The sequence below is a fragment of the Psammomys obesus genome, unplaced genomic scaffold (genome assembly GCF_907164565.1).
Source record: "Psammomys obesus unplaced genomic scaffold, mPsaObe1.curated_primary_1811, whole genome shotgun sequence".
Lineage (NCBI taxonomy): Eukaryota > Metazoa > Chordata > Mammalia > Rodentia > Muridae > Psammomys > Psammomys obesus.
This window is the reverse complement of record NW_026585894.1, coordinates 6,929,587-6,951,894: the sequence shown is the minus strand read 5'-3', so window position 1 is coordinate 6,951,894 and position 22,308 is coordinate 6,929,587. Positions and strand designations below refer to the sequence as shown.

At 38.2% G+C, this 22,308-nt stretch overlaps 1 pseudogene; it reads left to right on the top strand.

Annotated features, from left to right (window-relative positions):
* Positions 1 to 6,855: 6,855 nt before the first annotated feature.
* On the top strand, positions 6,856 to 7,642 carry LOC129671025 (peroxisomal 2,4-dienoyl-CoA reductase [(3E)-enoyl-CoA-producing]-like; annotated as a pseudogene).
* Positions 7,643 to 22,308: the final 14,666 nt, after the last annotated feature.

The following is a 22,308-nucleotide window of genomic DNA, read 5'->3' as shown; positions in this document are numbered from 1 at the left end:
CCTACGAACTTTTGCAAACAAACAAAAAAGTCAAATACTTTTTATTCCAAGGAAGAAGAACCTGAGCACAGTTGCAATAAAAACAAAGCAAAACCAACATGCAGTAGTACAAACAGTTCAGTATACAACAGCTGGAGTATACTCATGATCTTTTGATCTCTGGAAAGCTTTCATAGCTCCACTTTTCTGGCTCTGCGATGCATAACACAGAACAGTTCCACTTAATGTTTGCTGCAAGGAGGGCACCCTGAAATTTCAAGCATCTTCTATATGTTAGGGAATCCACTGCAACTAAGGCTGCAATCTTACAAAAGGCCTCTCCTGACTTATTCACGGAATGCAAATTTGACTCACATGTGCTGCCTCACCTACTCAGTATAATCCCTTTCATCCTGAAGCTTGCATATATGCAAAATAACAGCACATGGTAGATTCTCATACATTAACAAATTCAGTTGTAATCGTTATGCACAGCCTTGGTCCCCTGTGGACCAGAGCTTCCATGTTCTAATCCCCAGGTGTTGACTTTCATCAACCTGTGTAGACCTTATGTGATGGACCTGGTATCTAAGAACATGAAAGAATGGGGTGGATTACAGTCTAATGATATAGACAATCTTACTTCAGTTTAAGCTGTGATACAAGGAAGATTGTTCATAAAAAAAAAAACAACAACACGCAAATAAATGCCTGTAAGCACATACTAAATATTGAATAGTCCTTTCCCTGAACATTTGTCAGGACAGACAGAACAATTTAAAGATAATTACCTGGCTTATACTATAGATTATATCTTGGAAAGCATGAAAGCAAAGCAGAAGGGTATGTCCAAATTCATGGTACACTGACCAGATTATATTCTATAGCTATGTTCTGACATCCAGGAAGAATAAATATGTATTATAAATTGAATGTAAATATTCGTCACAGGAGGCATGAAATCACATCCAAGAAACATCCAGGGAACAAATTGCACCTCTGTTTTTCCTGTAGCCTCTATCACAGTTTCCCAAGGCATTTTTTTCACATGTATCATTCCTTTGACCATGTTCCTCTCTATAGGGAATATTTCCTAGAAGATTTTGCTTTAATTATGCTGGTCACTTATTAAACCAAGCTCGTTTTTCAGCTCAATGCAATCAACATCAATTGTTCTTTTAATGCTAAGGTTTTACAGAAATACTCGTTATCTATAGTTAATCACAACTGGATCTTCAGCTCTAGCTAACTAAAAGTTATGTTCATTTAAATTAAATTGATTAATTTAAGGTATCTCATGAATAGCCCAATTGGAGACTTTGTCTCTCTCTCTGAAAATTCTGAAGGCACTCCTCAATCATCTGTACAGCTCTCAACAGTTTTATCTCCCAATATCCCATAAGAGTTTATTAAGTTCTTATCACTCAATGGTCCCTTTCTAGTCCAACATTTCAAAATCTTTCAACCTTTTTTCTTGAGAAAACATATTAACATAGTCCCTCCCCCTTCTTCACGCATGCCCCTCCCCGAGTCCACTGATAGGGGAGGTCCTCCTTTCATTCCTTTTTATCTTAATCTATCAGATTACATCAGGAATGGCTGCATTGTCATCTTCTGTGGTCTGCTAAGGCTGCTCTCCCTTGAGGGAGAGGTGATCAAAGAACAGGCCAATCAGATTATGTCAGAGGCAGTCCCTCTTCCCATTACTATGTAACCCACTTGGACACTACACTGCCATGGACTACATCTGTGCAGGAGTTCTAGGTTATCTCCATGCCTGGTACTTGGTTGGAGTATGAGTCTCTGGGAAGACCCCTGTGTTCAAATTTTCTAGTACTGTTGCTCTCCTTGTGGGGTTCCTGTCCTCTCCAGATCTTACTATTTCCGACTTCTTACATAAGATTCTCTGCATGTTGCCCAACAGTTGGCCATAAGTCTCAGTGTCTGCTTTCATAGTCTGCAAGGTAGAACCTTTGAGAGGCCCTCTGTGGCAGGTTCCTAGGTTGATTCCTGTTTTCTCCTTCTTCTGATGTCCATTCTCTTTGCCTTTCAGGATGGGTATTGAGCATTTTAGTCAGGGTCCTCTCTCTTGATTAGTTTCTTTAGATTACAGGATTTAGTAAGTTTATCCTATATTATATGGCTATATGAGTGAGTATATGCCCCATTTTAAATTGGATTCCTTGATTTATTGCCTTTTAACTTCTTTAGTTCTTTGTATATGCTGGATATCAGCCCTCTGTCAGATATAGGGTTGGTGAAGATCCTTTCCTAATCTGTAGGCTGTCGTTTTGTTCTGATAGTGTCCTTTGCTTTACAGAATGTTTTCAGTTTCGTGAGGTCCCATTTATTGATTGTTGAACTTAGAGCCTGTGCTGTTAGTGTTCTGTTCAGGAAGTTGTCTCCTGTGCCAATGAGTTCTAAAGCTCTTCCCCAATTTGTCTTCTAACTGATTTATTGTATCTGGTTTAATATTGAAGTCTTTGATCCACTTGGACTTTAGTTTTTGTGCAGGGTGATAAATATGGAACTATTTATATTTTTCTGAATGTAGACATCCAATTGGACCAGCATCATTTGTTGAAGATGCTGTCTTTTTTTTTTTTTCCATTGAATGGCATTGGAAATCAATCTGGCACTTTCTCAGACAAAAGATGCTCAAGTACAGAACTTAGACATTTTTTTAAACCATGTTTGTAGTGCTTTATTTGTAATAGCCAGAACCTGGAAACAACCCAGATGCCCATCAACAGAGGAATGGATACAGAAATTGCAGTACATTTCACAATGAAATACCACTCAGCAATTAAAAACAAAGAAATCATGAAATTTCTAGGTAAATGGTTGGATCTAGAAAAGATCAGCCTGAGTGAGGTAGGCCAGAAGCAGAAAGACACACACCACACAGTATATACTCACTTATAAGTGGGTACTGGACCTATAAGATAGAATACACATGCTTAAATCTGTATATCTAAAGAAGATAAACAAGAAAGAAGACCCAGGATAAGATGATCAATCCTCACTTAGAAAGATAAATGGGATGAACATTAGAATTAGGAGAAAACAAGTAACAGGACAGTAGTCTACCAGAGAGGGCCTCTGAAAGACTCTACCTAGCAGTGTATCAAAGCAGATGCTGAGACTCATAACCAAACCTTTGGCAGAATTTAGGGAATCATATGAAAGAAGGGGGAGTTAGTATGACCTGGAGAGGATAGGAGCTCCACAAGGACCAATTATATCTGGGCACAAGTGTTTTTTATGAGACTGTATCTCCAACCAAGGACCATGTATGGATATAACCTAGAACCCATGCTCGGATGTAGCCCATGGCAGCTCAGTATCCAAGTGGGTACTCTAGTAAGGGGAACAGGGACTATTTCTGACATGAACTCAATGGCTGTCTCTTTAACCTCACCTTCCTCCCCCCAGGGAGAAGCAGCCTTGCTAAGTCACAGAGGAGGACATGGCAACCAAGCCTGAAGATACCTGATAAGCTAGGTTCAGATGGAAGGCGAGGAGCACCTCCCTTATCAGTGGACTTGGACAGAGGCAGGGAGGAAATGTAGGAAGGAGGGTAGGATGGGAAGGGAATGAGGGAGGGAAATGGGATACAAAGTAAATAACCTGTGATTAATATAAAAAATAAAAATTATTTTTAAAAAAGGAATAGAGATTTGTTTCATCCAATAACTGGCAAATTACAACTGATGTCTATGAAAGTCAGGGCAAGAGTTCAAGGCAAGAACTTGGAAGCAGGAACTGAAGGAGAGACCATGAAGAAACACTGCTTAAGGACATGTTCTCCAATGTTTGTTCAACCTGCTTTCTTATACAGCACACCCTGACTAGAAGGGGTGGAACCTTTTCAGTGGGCTATGTCCTCACACATCAATAAGTAATAATGAATATGTGCCATAATCTTGCCCACAGGACAACAGAATAGAACAAATTCATCATATGAATTCTCTCTTCTTCAGTGACTTGAATTTGTTTCAAGTCCACTAAAACTAACTATATCAAGGACAGTAGAGTGGCTTTTCATGTATACTTTACGACTCCACTTGGCCAACATGCTAAAAAATGGTTTAACTAGCTGCAAGTAATAATGCATTTAGAACAATTTAAATTAAAAATATATATCACATGGGCTGGATATACAGAAATATTTGTAAATTATGATTATTTTTGAGGCTACAGAATATGCCTAATATATAAAATAAAGCTAGTAGTGGCAATCCTACTTTGCTCCACCACTATTTGAAAATGTTAATAACTTCATGGTATGTTGCTGAAATTTTTGAAAACAGGCTGTTGCTAATAACATTTGTAGTAGTGAAGATATACAATCAATTATGTATATATGCTACACATATTTAAGAGTCGATTAGATTTAGGAGAAGTGATATTTTGGTAGGACTGTTTCTCTATTTTTGCTGTATATCAAATTCTGAACTGGCAAGGTGGATTTGCTCAATTAAATATTACTGTTAGAAAATTATACATCTTTCTAAATTTTCTTTCATCTTCATACTTATCCTTTCCTAGTTTCTGTCATTGCATTCATCACAGTTTAATGATAGAAGCATTAAATAATGCTTGCTCGTCTTTCACAGGAACATAAATCAAGAAGATCCATACATGTAGCCTTTTGAACATTGGTTACAGAAGAAAATTACAATTTCTTAATGAAATAAGTGATAATGATACTATGAGCACGTGAAACACATGAGAATTTATCAATTCTAGTAGTGGGAAAAGGTAGACAGAATGCAATAAGAATCATTTCAGATAGATTATAAGAAAACAAAAGATGAAATTTGGCAAGAAGAAAGTTAAAGGAAAAATGTAGCTAGAAAAATGTTCTCATTTAAAAATAATGTAAGGGATATTTAAAGAGTAAATGTAAGAGCTGAGAGAAATGTGGAAGGGATGAGAACTGGCATTTCTTATTTCTCTCTGCACTCCCTCTTCTACTTTGTTCCCAGTCTTCAACCACTACCTCTTTCTATTCTATTTTCCCTTCTGAGTGAAATTTATGCGTCCCTATTTTTAATAGCAGAGTAGTATTCCATTGTGTAAATGTATCACAGTTTCCTTACCCATTCTTCAGTTAAGAGACATTGAGGTTGTTTCCAGTTTCTGGCAATTACCTGTAAAGCTGCTATGAACATGGTGTATGGTAGAGCATCTTTTGGGTGTATGCTCAGGAGTGGTGGAATAAGCTACGAGGCTTACTATTGCTATGATGAAACACCAGGACCAAAAACAACTTAGGCAAAGTAAGGGTTTGTTTGCCTGCCACTCTCACAACACTGTGTATCATTGAAGGATGTTAGAACAGGAACTCAAAACAAGGAGGGGACCTAGAGAAGGAACTGATGAAGAGGCTATGGAGGGGTGCTGTTTATTGGTTTGCTCATCCTAGCTTGTTTATCCTGCTTTTTTTTTTATAGAACCCAGGGCTTCCAGCCTAGGGGTAACACTACCCACTATGGGCTGGATCCTGTACAAATCAATCACTAATTAAGAAAATTTTCTATAACCTTGCCTAAAGCCTAGTCTAGTGTTATGGTGGCAATTTCTCAAAGTAGGTTTCCTCCTCTCAGATGACTATAGTTTGTGCTAAGTTGACATGAAACTAGCCAGAACACCTGAGTAGTTGCACCACAGAGATCCATAGTGGCATTGTCACTTCAGTAAGTATGGAAGACTTTGACCCGGAAGGAATTATTCTCAATCATTAAAGTTAAATAGTGTGTGCCATATTAAAATTTTAATTTTCCTGGGATCTATAATTTCTTTCTTTCTCTTCTTTGGAATGAAATAGTTCACCCTGTGTTAATTCTACCATTCTATTTTTAAAGCTCACCTCTTGCATGGATTTGCAGGTTCTAGGTAAAGAAGCCGCTGCTCACATTTTGAAATAATATAATGAAGAATATAATTAAATTATTTAAGTACCAGATGTCTCTTTGGCCAGGTAATAATTTAAGCAAAATTACAATATTAATTCTATTGATGTAATAAAACACCTTGATGATATCAGCTTATAAAAGGAAGGGTTTGTTTTGGTTTATACATCCAAAGTGAAAGTCCATAATAATGGGGCAGGTATGACAGCAGGAGCTGGAGCAGGAAGCTGAAAAATCATAAGTTCAACATAAACGTGAAGCACATACATATGCACACACGTACACACACTCATGGGGGGAGGAAGAGAAAAGGGAAGGGGAGATGGTAGGGGAAAGAGAGTGAGAGAGACTGAGAGAGAGAGAGAGAGAGAGAGAGAGAGAGAGAGAAATGGAAGTTGGATAAGGCTATGAACTCTCAAAGCCTAACCCCAATGCTGCCCTTACTTCCTCGAATATCCTCAAGTAATAATATATCATCTAGGGACTAAAAGTAAAAATAATTTAACCTGAGGGGGACATTTCTTTTTTTTTAATTTTTTATTAATTACACTTTATTCATTTTCTATCCCCCCATAAGCCCCTCCCTCCTCCCCTCCCGATCCCACCCTCCCTCCCCTTTCTGCATGCATGCCACTCCCCAAGTCCACTGATAGGGGAGGTTCTCCTCTCCTTTCTGATCTTAGTTTATCAGTTCTCATCAAAAGTGGCTGCATTGTCCTCTACATTTCTTACTGAAAATATTACAGTGAGTAATTATAATGATATTATATATGTTCTTGAAGACTCACTCAGGCAGAAATACTAGTTTATGTGAACATTATGTATCTGTATCAGGAGATGTGTAGTATATTTAAAGAACTGAAAGTCTGGTACCGAGTTCTATTGACCTTGCCACCCTGGCCATCACACAACTTCATGTACCAGCAGCCACTGACCTTGAAGAGAGGTCTACTGTCTTTCTGAACACCACACCCACTACTGTCCAGACCTTCTCCAGGACAAAATGGCCTTTATCACAGATGGTGGTTCTGGGATTGGCTTCTGGCATACTGAGATTTTCATGAGACATGGCTGCCACACTGCCATTGTCAGAAGGAGCCTGCCAAGAATGTCCATGGTTGCTGCCACTGGAAGGTAGTACCTTCCTCTCTCTATAAATATCCTAGTTTTTCATGCTGTCATGGCTTCTGTAGACCAGGTGCTGAAGGGGTTTGGAAAAATAGACATCCTCATTAATTGCAGCTAGAAACTTCTTATGCCTTTAAGACTACTGACACCATTGGCACCTTCAGTGTGTCTTGTGTGCTTTATGAAAAGTTTTTCCCAAGACCATAGAAAAGTGAATGTGAACATTACTGCCACCCTCAACGTGTTGGGGGCAGGTGCTGCAGCTACATGCAGGTGCTCCAAAGACAGCTGTGGATGCTGTGACAGGTCAAGTGGCTGTAGAGTGAGGTCCCCAGAATTTCACTGACAACAGCCTGTTTCTTGTTTCCATCCACGGCACTGAGGGGAACTGTCAATTAAGAAGGCCCCAGGACAGTTTGAAATTAAAGTATCTTTCAAGCCTTTTGCAAAGAACTGGAAAGAACACAGAGATCACCAACAACATGCTGTCCCTGGGCAGCCCTCTGGATTCCTGTGTCTCATGGGTTTTGTTGGTAGTTGATGGTGGCATCTTGAAAAATTTCCCAAATGACATCAAGCAGCTGCTAGAGTTAGAAACTTCTTCTTCTAAGCTTTAGGATCTCAACTAACTCAGGCTGTCTTCATACTAGTGGCTGAACATTATTTTGAACTTCTGATTATCTTGTCTCTACCTGCAAAGTGTTAAAATTACAAAAGAGCAATCATGCCATTTTTTTTTCATTGTTGAAGATCACACCCAATGCTTCCTGTATGCTAAATCACTGCTAAATTAACTGAACTACCTCCTCTGCCCCAAGATAGATGCTTTAAAATATAAACAACATATTTAAGAAAATTGTATACAGGAAGCAGTGTCTTTTATGGGAAATTCCTTCTGCCTTAAAAGTCTATAGGCATACAGGAAATGTTGGATCTGATTTGGAAATCCTATCCATCTAGACTTTCCTTTGGGGACCAAGCTGTTTCCATATTCTGCCTTTTCTTTGCCCACATTCTGGGTGGATTTGACCAGGTCATGAACCTAGCCTGATATTGCTCATGGTATCTGAAGAGTTCCTATTATTTTTGCCAGAAAATCCATTTTATTTTAAAAATTAGTGTTTTGTTATAAAAATACCTGTGAGAGGGTTTTTTTTTTTGGAATTTGTTAAGTTTCTATAAAGAAAATTAAAAGGATTGTTTCTATAACTGGAAAAAAAAAGTCTAGTGCAGTGGGTAGTAGATAAGAATGCAAGTGCCAGATCACCTATAAATGTCTTAGGCTTCTCTTAAATTTGTGTTTAAATACTGAGATCTGTGGGGAGCAATACAAAGATCTATAAGTAACTGAGTAATACTGAGAATGGGAGAAAATCTTCTCCACAAAAGTGAGCACCAACTGGTTATCCAATACCTAAAGATTAGCCCTGAAAATATATACACAAGTAACATTATACAGACTAAGCAGGTTATATTTTTGAATGTACATGTACATACTTATACATATTCATGCAATAACAGTTAATGAAAACTGAAAGAAAGCCAAAATGGATACATGGGAGCTTTTAGAAGAAATGAACAAAAGGGAGAGCTGTAACTACATTGTAGTCTAAAAACTTAAAAAAAATCTCTCTCTTCCTGCTCGCTTTTCTCTTTCTGTGTCTCTTTTCCTCTTTTCTCTTTTTCCTCTCCCTCTGTGAGTTTGCTCTCTCTTTCTTTCTTTCTTTCTTTCTTTCTTTCTTTCTTTCTTTCTTTCTCTCTCTCTCTCTCTCTCTCTCTCTCTCTCTCTCTCTCTCTATCTCTCTTTCTTTCTCGCTCCTGCATGGCAGCTGAGAGTTGCTCCAAATAAGTTTATATTTTTATACTTTAGCCATCACTCTGTCCCTTGAGATACATGTAAACGCATAACCTAAACACACACACACACACAAACACACACACACACACACAAACACACACACACACATTTGCATTTGCCCCATCTGCACCTGGGTACTTTTCTCCCAAAGGTACAGCTAGTCCTCAGCACATGCTAAGGACAAGGGACCTCTCTCAGCTTGCTGAAGAACTCTCCAGACGCCAGAGAGAGACAGTACCAGTCTGATGTGCAGAATCCAAAAACAAACAAGGAAGGTTTCAGATAAACCAATGGCCAGGGGTAGGCGAAAGAACACTTCCAACATAAATCAGGACATCATGACTTCGCCAAGAAACCCCAAAATTGATGGATACTCCAATTCATCAGAAGCACAGGAAAATGACCTTAAACCTATGCTTACCCAATTATTTGAAGCTCATAAGGAGGAAATGAACAAATCTTTCAAAGAGTTGGACAGTCCATTGGAGGTAAAGAAAAAAGAAATAGACAAAAGCCTTAAAGAAACACAGGCAAAAATAGCCAAACAAACAGAGGCACAAGTAGAGATAAAATTAGTGGCATATAAAAAGGAAATGCACAAGGAAATAGAGACCATCTTAGAAAGACAGGAATCCACATTCAAATAGATGAAAGAAATAGTGCAAGGCATGAAAACAGAATTAGAATCAATAAAGAAAACACAAAATGAGAAAAACCTTGAGCTGGAGAACGTGGCGAAAAGACCAGGAAACATAAAAGTAAACATCACCAACAGAATACAAGAGATGGAAGAGAGAATCTATGGAGCTAAAGACACACTTGCAGAATTTGATACTTCTCTCTAAGAAAAAATAAATTAAGAAAAGTTCCAATCACAAAATATCCAAGAAATCAAGGATGCTATGAAAAGACAAAATCTAAGAAAAATAGGAATTGATGTAAAAGAAGTCTCCAGGCTCCAAGGTCCAGAAAATATTTTCAAGAAAATCATAGAAGAAAATTTTCCCAACTTTAAGAAAGAGATGTCCATAAATATACAAGAGGCCTACAGAACTCCAAATAGACTAGACCAGAAAAGAAACACATCATGTCACATCATAGTGAAAACAATAAATCTTCAGAACAAAGAAAAGATATTAAAAGCAGCCAGGGGAAAAGGCCAAGTAACATATGAAGGTAGACCTATCAGAATCACACCGGACTTCTCATCAGAAACTATGAATGCCAGAAGGGCCTGGGCAAGTATCATGGAGAATCTAAGAGATCACAAATGTCAACACAGACTACTATAACCTGCAAAGATTTCAATTAACATAGATGGAGAAAACAAAATATTCCATGACAAAACTAAATTTATGCAATATCTACACAGCAAACCAACTCTACAGAAGATACTAGAAGGAAAACTCCAATCCAATGAAAACAACTTCACCCAAGAAAACAGGGCATACAGATAATATCCCAAAAAATGAAAGGAAAACAAGCAAAGAAACAGGGTAAGATCAACGACTCCATTACAAAAGAAACTAACATGCATTGGTCATTATTATCTATCAATATCAATGGACTCAACTCACCAATAAAAAGACACAGGCTAACAGAATATTTGCGGAAACAGGATCCCACATTCTGTTGCATCCAAGAAACACACCTATGCAACAAAGATAAACACCACCTCAGAGTAAACGGCTGGAAAAATATTTTTCAAGCAAATAGTTCCAGAAAACAAGCTGGAGTAGCCATCCTAATATCTAATAAAATAGACGTTCATCCAAAGTTAATGAAAAAAGAAAAAGAGGGCCACTATATTCTCATGAAAGGAAAAATCGACCAAGAGGACATCACAATTTTGAATATCTATGCCCCAAATACAAGAGCACCTACATTCTTAAATGAAACATTATTAAAGCTTAAATCATATATTGATTCTAATACCTTAATAGTGGGAGACTTCAACACCCCACTCTCATCAAGGGACAGATCAACTAGACAGACACCAAATAGGGAAATAAAAACACTCACAGAATCCCTAAATCAAATGGACCTAATAAACGTCTACAGATCTTTTCACCCAAACTCAAAAGAGTACACCTTCTTTTCAGCACCGCATGGAACCTTCTCCAAAATAGATCATATAGTGGGTCACAAAGCAAGCCTCTACAGATACAAAAGCATTGAAATAATCCCTTGTGTACTATCTGACCACCATGGACTAAAGCTGGACATCAACAACAACAGAAAAAACAAAAAGCCGACACGCACATGGAAACTGAACAACTTACTACTCAATGACAGCTGGGTTAAGGAAGAAATAAAGAAAGAAATTAAAGACTTCCTAGAATTCAATGAAAATGAAGGCACAACATACCCAAATTTATGGGACACATTGAAAGCATTGCTCAGAGGAAAATCTATAGCACTAAGTGCCTGCAAGAAGAAATTCGTAACATCACATACAAACAACTTAATGGCCCAACTGAAAACCCTAGAAAAAAAAGGAGCAGATACACCCAAGAGAAGCAGACACCTGGAAATAATCAAACTCAGGGCTGAAATCAATCAATTAGAAACAAATAAAACTATCCAAAGAATCAAAGAAACAAAAAGCTGGTTCTTTGAGAAAATCAATAAGATAGACAAACCCTTAGCCAAACTAATTAAAAGGAAAAGAAAAACTATCCAAATCAGGAAAATCAGAAATGAAAATGGGGACATAACTACAGGCACTGTTGAAATCCAAACGATTATTAGGTCATAGTACAAAAACCTATATGGCACAAAATTTGAAAATCTCAATGAAATGGATAATTTTCTTGACAGATTTCATCTACCAAAATTAAGCCAAGATCAAGTTGAAAGACTGAATAGTCCTATATCTCCCAAGGAAATTGAAGCAGTCATTAACAGTCTCCCCTCCAAAAAAAGCCCTGGACCAGTTGGCTTCAGCACAGAATTCTACGAGCACTTCAAAGAAGTGCTAACACCAATTCTCCTCAAACTATTCCACAAAATAAAAACATAAGGAACACTACCAAACTCATTCTATGAAGCCACAGTCACCTTGATACCTAAACCCCACAAAGATCCAACAAAAAAAGAGAACTTCAGACCTATCTGTCTTATGAACATTGATGCAAAAATACTCAATAAAATACTTGCAAACCTAATCATAGAACACACCAAAGATATCATCCACCATGACCAAGTAGGCTTCATCCCAGGCTTGCAAGGTTGGTTCAACATACAGAAATCCATCAATGTCATCCACCACATAAACAAACTGAAGGAGAAAAACCATATAATCATCTACTTAGATGCGGAAAAAGCATTTGAAAACGTCCAACACCCATTCAAGTTTAAAGTCTTGGAGAGATCAGGGATACAAGGCACATACCTAAAGATAGTAAAGGCAATATACAGCAAGCCTATAGCCAACATCAAACTCAATGGAGAGAAACTTAAATCAATCCCACTGAAATCAGGGACAAGACAAGGCTGCCCACTCTCTCCATATCTCTTCAACATAGTACTTGAAGTCCTAGCCAGAGCAATAAGACAACTAAAGGAGTTCAAGGGGATACAAATCAGAAAGGAAGAGGTCAAAGTGTCACTATTTGCAGATGATATGATAGTATACATGAACGACCCTACAAATTCAACCAGAGAACTCCTCCAGCTGATAAACACCTTCAGCAAAGTGGCAGGATACAAAATCAACTGAAAAAAATCAAAAGCCCTCATGTACACCAAAGACAAAAAGGCTGAGAAAGAAATTAGGGAAACAACACCCTTCACAATAGCCACTAATAACATAAAGTACCTTGGTGTGACTCTAACCAAGCAAGTGAAAGACCTGTTTGAGGAGTCTACTGAGCGCATTTGAAAGACTCTAACTAGCAGTGTTTTCAAAGCAAAGACTCATGACCAAACCTTTGGCAGAGTACAGGGAATCATGAGAAAGAAGGGGAGTTAGTCTGATGAGGAAAGGATAGGAGCTCCACAACGACCAAACATATCTGGGCACAGGGTCTTTTCTGAGACTGACATGCAACCAAGGACAATGTATGAATGTAATCTAGAACCTCTGCTCAGATGTAGCCTGTGGTAACTCAGTAACCAATTGGTTTCCCATAGTGAGGGGAACAAGGACTATTTCTAATAGGAACTCGAATGATTGGCTCTTTGGCCTCCCCACCCCCCAAGGGAGGAGCAGTCCTGTTAGACCACAGAGGAGAGCTTTGCAGCCAGTCCTGAAGATACCTGATAAAACAGGATCAGATGAATGGGGAGGAGGTTCCCCCTATCAGTGGACTTGGCAAGGTGCACAGTGGAGATGAAGGAGGGAGGGACTGGGAGGGAATGAGGGTTCGGGACACGGCTGGGATACAGAGTTAATAAAATGTAACTGATAAGAAAAAAATAAAATTAAAAAAAAAGAAAGACCTGTTTGAGAAAAACTTCAAGTCTCTGAAGAAAGAAATCGAAGATCTCAGAAGATGGAAAGATCTCCCATGCTCATGGATTGTTAGGATTAACATTGTCAAAATGGCCATCTTGCCACAAGCAATCTACAGATTCAATGCAATTGCCATCAAAATACCAACTCAATTCTTTACAGACCTTGAAAAAAAGATTCTCAGCTTCATATGGAGAAACAAAAAAACAAGAATCTCCAAAACGATCCTGTACAACAACAGATTATCTGGAGGTATCTCCATCCCCGATCTCAAGCTGTACTACAAGGCAAAAGTAAGAAAAACTGCATGGTACTGGCATAGAAACAGAAAGGAAGATCAATGGAACCGCATAGAAGACCCAGCAATAAACCCACACACCTATGAATACTCGGTATTTGACAAAGAAGCCAAATACATTCAGTGGAAAAAAGACAGTATATTCAACAAATGGTGCTGGTCCAACTGCATGTCCACATGCAGAAAAATGAAAATAGATTCATATTTATCACCCTGCACAAAACTAAAGTCAAAGTGGATCAAGGACCTCAACATAAAACCAGATACTCTAAATCAGTTGGAAAAAAAAAGTGGGAAACAGCCTAGAACTCATTGGCACAGGAGACAACTTCCTGAACAGAACACCAACAGCACAGGCTCTAAGAGCAACAATCAATAAATGGGACCTCATGAAACTGAAAAGCTTCTGTAAACAAAAAGACACAGTCATCAAAACAAAACGACTGCCTACACATTGGGAAAGAATCTTCACCAACCCTTTATCTGACAGAGGGCTAATATCCAGTATATATAAAGAACTAAAGAAGCAGAAAAGCAACAAACCAAGTAATCCCATTAAAAAATGGGGAACGGAGCTAAACAGAGAATTCTCAAAAGAGGAACATCAAATGTCAGAGAAACACTTAAAGAAATGCTCAACCTCATTAGCCATTAGGGAAATGCAAATCAAAATCACCCTGAGATTTCACCTTACACCCATCCGAATGGCCAAGATGAAAAACTCAAGGGACAACACATGCTGGAGAGGTTGTGTAGAAAGGGGAACCCTCCTCCATTGCTAGTGGGAATGTAAACTGGTACAACCACTTTGGAAGTCTATCTGGCGCTTTCTCAGACAATTAGGAGTAGTGCTACCTCAAAACCCAGGTATACCACTCCTAGGTATATACCCGAAATTTGCTCAAGTACACAACAAGGACATTTGTTCAACCATGTTTGTAGCAGCTTTATTTGTAATAGCCAGAACCTGGAAACAACCCAGATGTCCATCAACAAAGGAATGGATACAGAAATTGTGGTATTTTTACACAATGGAATACTACTCAGCAATCAAAAGGGAGGAAATCATGAAATTTGCAGGCAAATGGTAGGATCTAGAAAAGATCATTCTGAGTGAAGTATCCCAGAAGGAGAAAGACAAACTTGGTATATACTCGCTTATATAGACCTACAAGATATGATAAACATAATGAAATCTACACACCTAAAGAAGATAATCAAGAAAGTGGACATGGGTGAAGATGATCAATCCTCATTTAGAAAGACAAATGGGATGTGCATTGAATGTATGACAGGAGTCTACTGCAAAAGGCATCTGAAAGACTCTGCCTAGCAGTGTTTCAAAGCAGACACTAAGACTCATAACCAAATCTTGGCGGAGTGCAGGGAATCATATGAAAGAAGGAGAGTTAGTATGATATGGAAAGGATAGGAGCTCGACAAGGACCAAATATATCCGGACACAGGGTCTTTTCTGAGACTGACACTCAACCAAGGACCATCTATGGATATAACATAGAACTTCTGCTCGGATGTGGCCCATGGTATCTCAGTAAACAAGTAGTTTTCCAAAGTAAGGGGAACAAGGACTATTTCTAACAGGATCTCAAGGGTAGGCTCTTTGACCTCCCCCCCTCCAGAGGAGGAGCAGTCCCTTGGCCACAGAGGAGGACTTTGCATCTAGCCTTGAAGATACCTGATAAAACAGGGTCAAATGAAAGGGGAGGAGGTCCTCCCCTATCAGTGGACTTGGAAAGTGGCAGGGAAGAGACCAGGTAGGGAGTTGGGGAGGAGGAGGGAATGAGGGAGTGGGATACAGCTGGGACACAGAGGTAACAAATTGTAACTAAAAGGAAAAATAAAAATTAATTAATTAATTATTTATTTAATTAATTAATTAAATGCAAAGAGATATATTGAGGTGCATTGAATGAGAATGACCCCCTTATACTCAAATATTTAAATACTTGGTTACCTGAGAGAAGCCTCTTAGGGGCTGATGTGTCCTTGTTGGAGGAACTATGTAATTGGGGGTGAACTTTGATGTTTCAGAAACTCAAGTCAGGCCTAGTGTCCCTCATTCTGCTGCCTGAAGCTAGTGGTGTAGAACTGTCAACACGTTCTACAGCATCATGTCTGCCATGAGGATAATGAACTAAATTTCTTTTTTATCATTATTTAATTATTTTTATTAATTACAATTTATTCACTTAGTATCCGCCCTGTACTTCCCTCCCTCCTCCCCTCCCAATCCCATCCTCCCTCTCCCCGACCTGTGTCCTTCTTCCAGGCAACTGATAAGGCAGGTCCTCTTCCCCTTTCCTCTGATCCTAGTCTATCAGGTCTCATCAGGAGTGCCTGCTTTGTCTTCTTCTGTGGCCTGGTAAGGCTGCTCCCCCCCTCAGAGGGAAGTGACCAAAGAGCAGGCCAAGCAGTTCATGTCAGAGACAGTCCTTGTTCCCCTTACTAGGGAACCCACTTGGCCACTGAACTGCCATAGGTTACCTCTGAACAGGGGTTCCATGGCATTTCCATGAGTGGTCCTTGGTTGGAGTATCATTCTCAGAAAAGACCCCTGTGCCCAGAGTTTTTGGATCTGTTGCTCTCCTTGTAGAGCTCCTGTTCTCTCCATGTCTTACTATCTCCCACTTCTTTCATAAGTTTCCCTGCACTCTTCCCAAAGCTTGGCTGAGACTCAGTATCTGCCTCAATACACTACAGGGTAGAGCCTTTTAGAGGCCCTCTGTGGTAGGCTCCTGTCCTGTTCCCTGTTTTCTCCCTCCTCTGATGTCCTAAAACTGTGAACAAACACCAATTAAATGCTTTCATTTATAAGAGTTGATGTGATCATGGTGTCTCTTCACAACAACAGAACACTAATACTTATATTACAAAGCAGTTGTAAGCAAGAAAGTAAAAAAATATTTTGAAGAGAAATTATTTTGAGGCTAGAGAGATGTTCCAGCAGTTAGAAGCAGTGGCTAATCTTCCAATTCCTAGCACACACATGGCAGCTCACAATTGTCTGTAATTGCCTTCCCCCGTGTATTACACCCCAACTGCTGGCCTCTGTGGACACCAAGCTCACACATCATGCTCAACAAATATGTAGTGAAAACACCATTCCACATTAGATGAATGCATTTTAAAATAAAATCAAATTATAAGAAATAGGTAGGTTATAAAATCTAAAGTATCCCAGTACATATGGGACTAAAATTAGCAAATGATAGTTTGTATGAGATCAAACGGAGACTTAAAAGTATCAACTTTTATATGGAGCAAGCAGTGAAACATTCAAAATTTTATTCCTTGTTCTAATCTTTTCTCTACAAATTCAAGACACTATTTTTGTTTGGCTGATATTGTTTCTGAGCCAGGGTCTCTATATGTGTAGATTGGTCTTCAACTCACCATTTGTGATAGGTTGACTTCAAACTTGGAATGTTACTGTTTTCACTTCTTAAGGGCCGGGATTATAGGTGTATTCTACCATGTCTGGCCAAAGTTGACATTTAAACCAGTTTCTCTGTTGGAGAGTGCTAGGTATTCACTTTAAATTAGAGCTGCTATCAGGTTCATGATACATACACTAGAAATTCCTAAATATTCTAAGCACAATTATCACACTTTGAACAAATAAGATTTATAGTTTGTCATTACGTAAGGCTTGGAGGGGTTCAGTATAGCTTGAAACCAAGGCAACAGTATACATTAAAGTAGCAGGTCAAGACAAATAGCTAGTTGCTGGCAGATATTAAATGGAAAATCAGCTTAATTCACAACTAAGAAAAAATGGCTGTAAAAGCAAGAGCATACAAGCAGGTTGACTGTATTTTTGCATGCTACAAAATGAAAGAAATGACAGTACTTAGGCAACATAGACTCTGATTAGTATCAGGACTTCTGGCAAATTTACCTGATGAATAACTGGATTCCATCATTGCTACTTCTACCATCCCTTAATTTATGTTTTTAACTTTGAAATAGCCAACCATTGCATCAGAAGACATTTAGTATTGACATTAACCCTTTAGCATCTGTCTCTGTTTCTCTATTTCTATCCATATTGTGTGTGAGAGAGAGATAGAGATAGAGGGAGAGAAGGCTACATATCTTAGACTGTTTTTGATGTCACTATCTTGACTCTGTCTTCCCAAGTGTTATGTGTGTGTCCACATAACAGCCAGTACTATCTCTATGACTTTCTTATTATAGATGTGTCTCTAGTGTGACACTGAAGTTTTGAGGCATTGTTTCATATGTAACAGAATAGACCCTGTCTCTTATGATCCCTTTTTGCTTGAGGTAAAAAATGTAAAGAACAATTGTGAAGTACTAGATTCTGCTTTGAATATTTAACTCTGCTTTCGGATTTGATCTTACTGCTCAGTAAGTTAACTACTACATCTAAGCTAAGTTCACATATGCCTGAGAACATGCACATGGAAGAGACAACATTGAAACAAAGACCTATATCTACCACTAGTCACAAAGCAGGGCTTTTGTTTGTATATCTGTATACATGTATGTATGTATTTATGTTTGTGTGTATGCACATATATGTATATACATACATGAACTGTGGGCAAGAAAGAACATTAATTTTTAGGTCATTCCTGATCACAAGAATTAAACTAGATCATAAGGCTAAACTTCCTCTATGCTTAAAGAGTAGAATCTTAATTGGAAACTGTGAATATTTTCCCCTTCAGTATGACATGGGAGCAATAACACTAAATTCAGTGACAGAAAGGAGTTCTAGGACTGCCTTGTAAACTAATGCAAGTAACTAAACTTGCATTAAATATTATTGTCTGATCTGAAAAATGAAATAGGAGGCATTCAGAGCTCATCTCCCTCAAAAAAGTAATTGATAAGCAATAGCTGCCACATTGCTTTCACCACAGGAACGTATAATAGTGCAATTAACTTAGCAAATTTTATATGAAATATCGAACATGATTAAACAATTATTATTCATTTATTTTAAAATAATTTATATCTATCATGTACATATCATGTATATCCTTCTGGCTCTTTCCTTGTGTCATATTTCCACATAGATATCCAGGAGGCACTGAATAAATCCAGTTTCTATTTCATCCACCTGAAATACCCATGTTTCCAAGTCACTATTCCTCAATATTTTAGCATCAGGTTTCTGCATTTCTAATATTATATAGCTGTCTACTGAGGTAGTCATTTTTTTTAGATACAGCACCAACATTGTGGCTGTTATAGAAGTAATAGTAGACACAGCATGAAGCAACAAGCGATAAGGGTTAGGAACCTCTGAAAAGGTACATTGGAATTAATAACTAGGTAATGAGGCATGATGGAATTTGTGGCCCTACTGCATGCAAAAGTAATAAAATTAAAGCTAGAACACAATAGAGGTTAGGAGAATAACTGGTGTGGCTGGATCAAAAGTTTTCATTTCATGAGGCTACAGAAGTAGAAAGAAGCCAAGTCTCAGTGGATTTTTTAACCCATAGTAATCTTTATAAACTTTCTTCTGCAATAAATGGGGAATATTGTTTTTAGAGTCCCTTTCAATTGCAAGTCTGTCATTTTCCTCCATCACAAAGCATGTCACATAGTCAATTCTGTTTGTTTGCTCACTGCATGCATTTTCCATATTTTGCACCTTACAGTTCCTACTATGGTTGGAAGGTCTACTATAGTAAAGAATTCTAATTTTTTTTAACTTATACCTTTTATTTTTACTATGGTAGAAATGTATAAGGTAAAAATCAAGAAATAAATTAAGAAAGAACACTTAACAGGCAGCATAATAGGGCATAAATTTTTACATTACATCAAGAATCCAGAAATAATGGATTGGAATATTTAATAAATGGGAAAGAGGTGCAAGTCCGTGGAAATTAATGTGAGGATTTGTAGTAGAAACAACAGTATGGACACCAAGGGTTCTGGCAAGCTCAGGATTGGCAACTGTGGAGGAAAGTGCTGATTCTACAGGCTGATATATATTCAGTATACCCCTGCAGAACACCTGGCACAAAGTAAACACGCACAGGTTCAGATAAGGTAGGCTAAGGAACAGTTCAGATCCATGTAGAGACACTGGGCCTTACCAACTTTAATGCCATAAAAAAGGTTACTTTTTTTTCTGGTTACTTTTCTAGCCAAACGCCTTGGATTTAATATCATATTATATGGACTTTACTTGCAGAACAGGGCATATCCAGCAGTGTCTGAGCATTCAGTGCATCTACATCTTGGGAGGACTTATTGTGTCTGAGCTTCTGCATCTCCTTGCACTATAATCTCAATTATCATAGCCACTACCTCAAGAATGGCATTCCACTGTATGGCAGTTTCCCTTTTTGTAAAAATCAAGTGTACAACAAACCAAGTAATCCAATTTAAAAATGGGGTACAGAGCTAAACAGAGAATTCTCAACAGAGGAATAGCAAACTGCAGAGAAACACTTAAAGAAATGCTCAAGTCCTTAGTCATCAGGGAAAAGAAAATCAAAACAATCCTAAGATTCCACATTACACCCATCAGAATGGTTAATATCAAAAACTGAAGTGAGAACACATGCTGGAGAGGTTGTGGAGAAAGGGGAACCCTGTTCGGTTGCTGGTAGGACTGTAAACTTGGACAACTCTGGAAATCAATCTGGGGCTTTCTCAGAAAAGTGGAATAGTGCTACCCCAAGACCCATCTATACCACTCCTAGATATATATCCAAAAGATGGTAAACCATAAAACAAGAACATTTGTTCAACTATGTTCATAGCAGCTTAATTTGTAATAGCCAGAATCTGGAAACAACTTAGACATCCCTCAACCAAAGAATGGATACAGAAATCGTAGTACATTTACAGAATGCTACCATTACTCTAGAGAAATTTTAGTTTAGAACATGTCTGCTCTGGCAAGAGCTCACATCCAAAGAACTTTTAGGTCTGTATGATCCAGCTGGAATAGAGATACTGCTTTAATCACAGGAGACACATACAAGCAGAATTCTGAGTTCAAGGCAAGCTGGTATACAGAAAGTTTCAGGTAAAGAAAAGTTTAGGTCCCAGCATGGTGGGACACATCATTAGCCCCAGCATTCAGGAGTCAGGCACATTCAGATTCCTGAGTTCTAGTCAGTTTTATTCAGGCAGTTCAGTTGAGTTGGTAAGTTGAGAGACAGTGCAATGGAGTTGAGTTCATGACAGTTCACTTTGTAGAATTCAGAGGCAGTTTTACCAGAAGCGTTTTACAAAGACTGGTTGAAGAAAGAACAAGCTAGACTTTGGTGAAGAAAGAATGAGCCAAAGAATGAGAAGGATCCAGAAGATTAGAGCATTTTGCCAAAGTTAGTATGAAGCCAAACAGAACAATTCAGTCAGAAGTGGGAGAATCAATTTGAGCCAGTCAGTTTGGACAGTGGTTTTGAGCACCGCTCTTGAGTTAAACAAGACAGAGTTCACAAAGAACTAGAAAGGGTGGGCTTATTCATCAGTAAGTCTCAGAGGCTGAAAACATTCTAGGCCTAGATTAGATTGTATGGAGGTTAGAAGATTCCAGGACTAGGCCTACATAAGCAGAATGGGTGAGTAAGCCTCCGAGAAAATAAAATTGAGTGAATAAAAGTTACTTCAACACTCTACTTTGTGTTTTTGGCTCAAGATATGAGCTTTTAGCTTCCTGTTCTTGTCCCTGTATCAGCCACTTGTTGCCATGCATCTGTACTACCACCCTGGATTCTTAACTGTCTGAAGCCATATGCCCAAATAAACACTTCTATATGTTACCTTGGTCATGATAGTTTATCAGAGCAACAGCAAAATAATATAACTGCCTTACTGCATTCAAAAATCTTTATTCTCTCCTGAATTATATACATCTCCATAAAACATTTTATTAGCATAGTGGTAACAATAAAAAGAACACTCCACGACACTTTGCATTGCAGCATTGGAACAGAATATGTTGACAGAGTCTGAGTAAAGAACTGTCATAAAACCCACTCATTGAAAAGTGAACCTGCTCCCATTCTTTCCAGAGAATAATTGAACAAGTATACCTTCCAAGACTTGAGTGAAAACTGTCTTTACAGAGAGAACTCTTCCAATCAAATAGCTAAATAACAAAAGCAGAGCAATGAGAAAACTTGAAGACAAAACCCAAGACCTCTTCAAAACAAGGAAACACTGTCAATGTCAAGTTCACTCAAAAAATTTACTAGCTTTTCTGGTGGTTTGTTTCTAAAGACTTACTTTTATTTTATTGTGCAAAACAGAAATAAAGGAAAAAGAGAGATTACAATCAGAAATTCATATCATGAGCTACAAATTTCCAGTCAAGTCTCCCATATTTAAATACTACTCTTGAATATAGATAACATTTTCTCATGTATTCACAAATCCTAAGTATCATTCTTTCCTACAAGAAACTAAAACCAGTAGCTCTCTTGTATACAAAAGACAAATAGGCTGAGAAAGATATTAGGGAAACAACATTCTTCAAAATAGCCACAAAGGACATAAGGTACTTTGATGTAAATCTAACCAAACAATTCAAAAACTTGTATGAATAAGTTCTGAAGAGCCGTGACCTCATTGGCAAAGGAGCAAACTTCCAAAACAGAACACCAACAGCACAGGCTCTAAGATCAACAATCAATAAGTGGGACCTCATAAA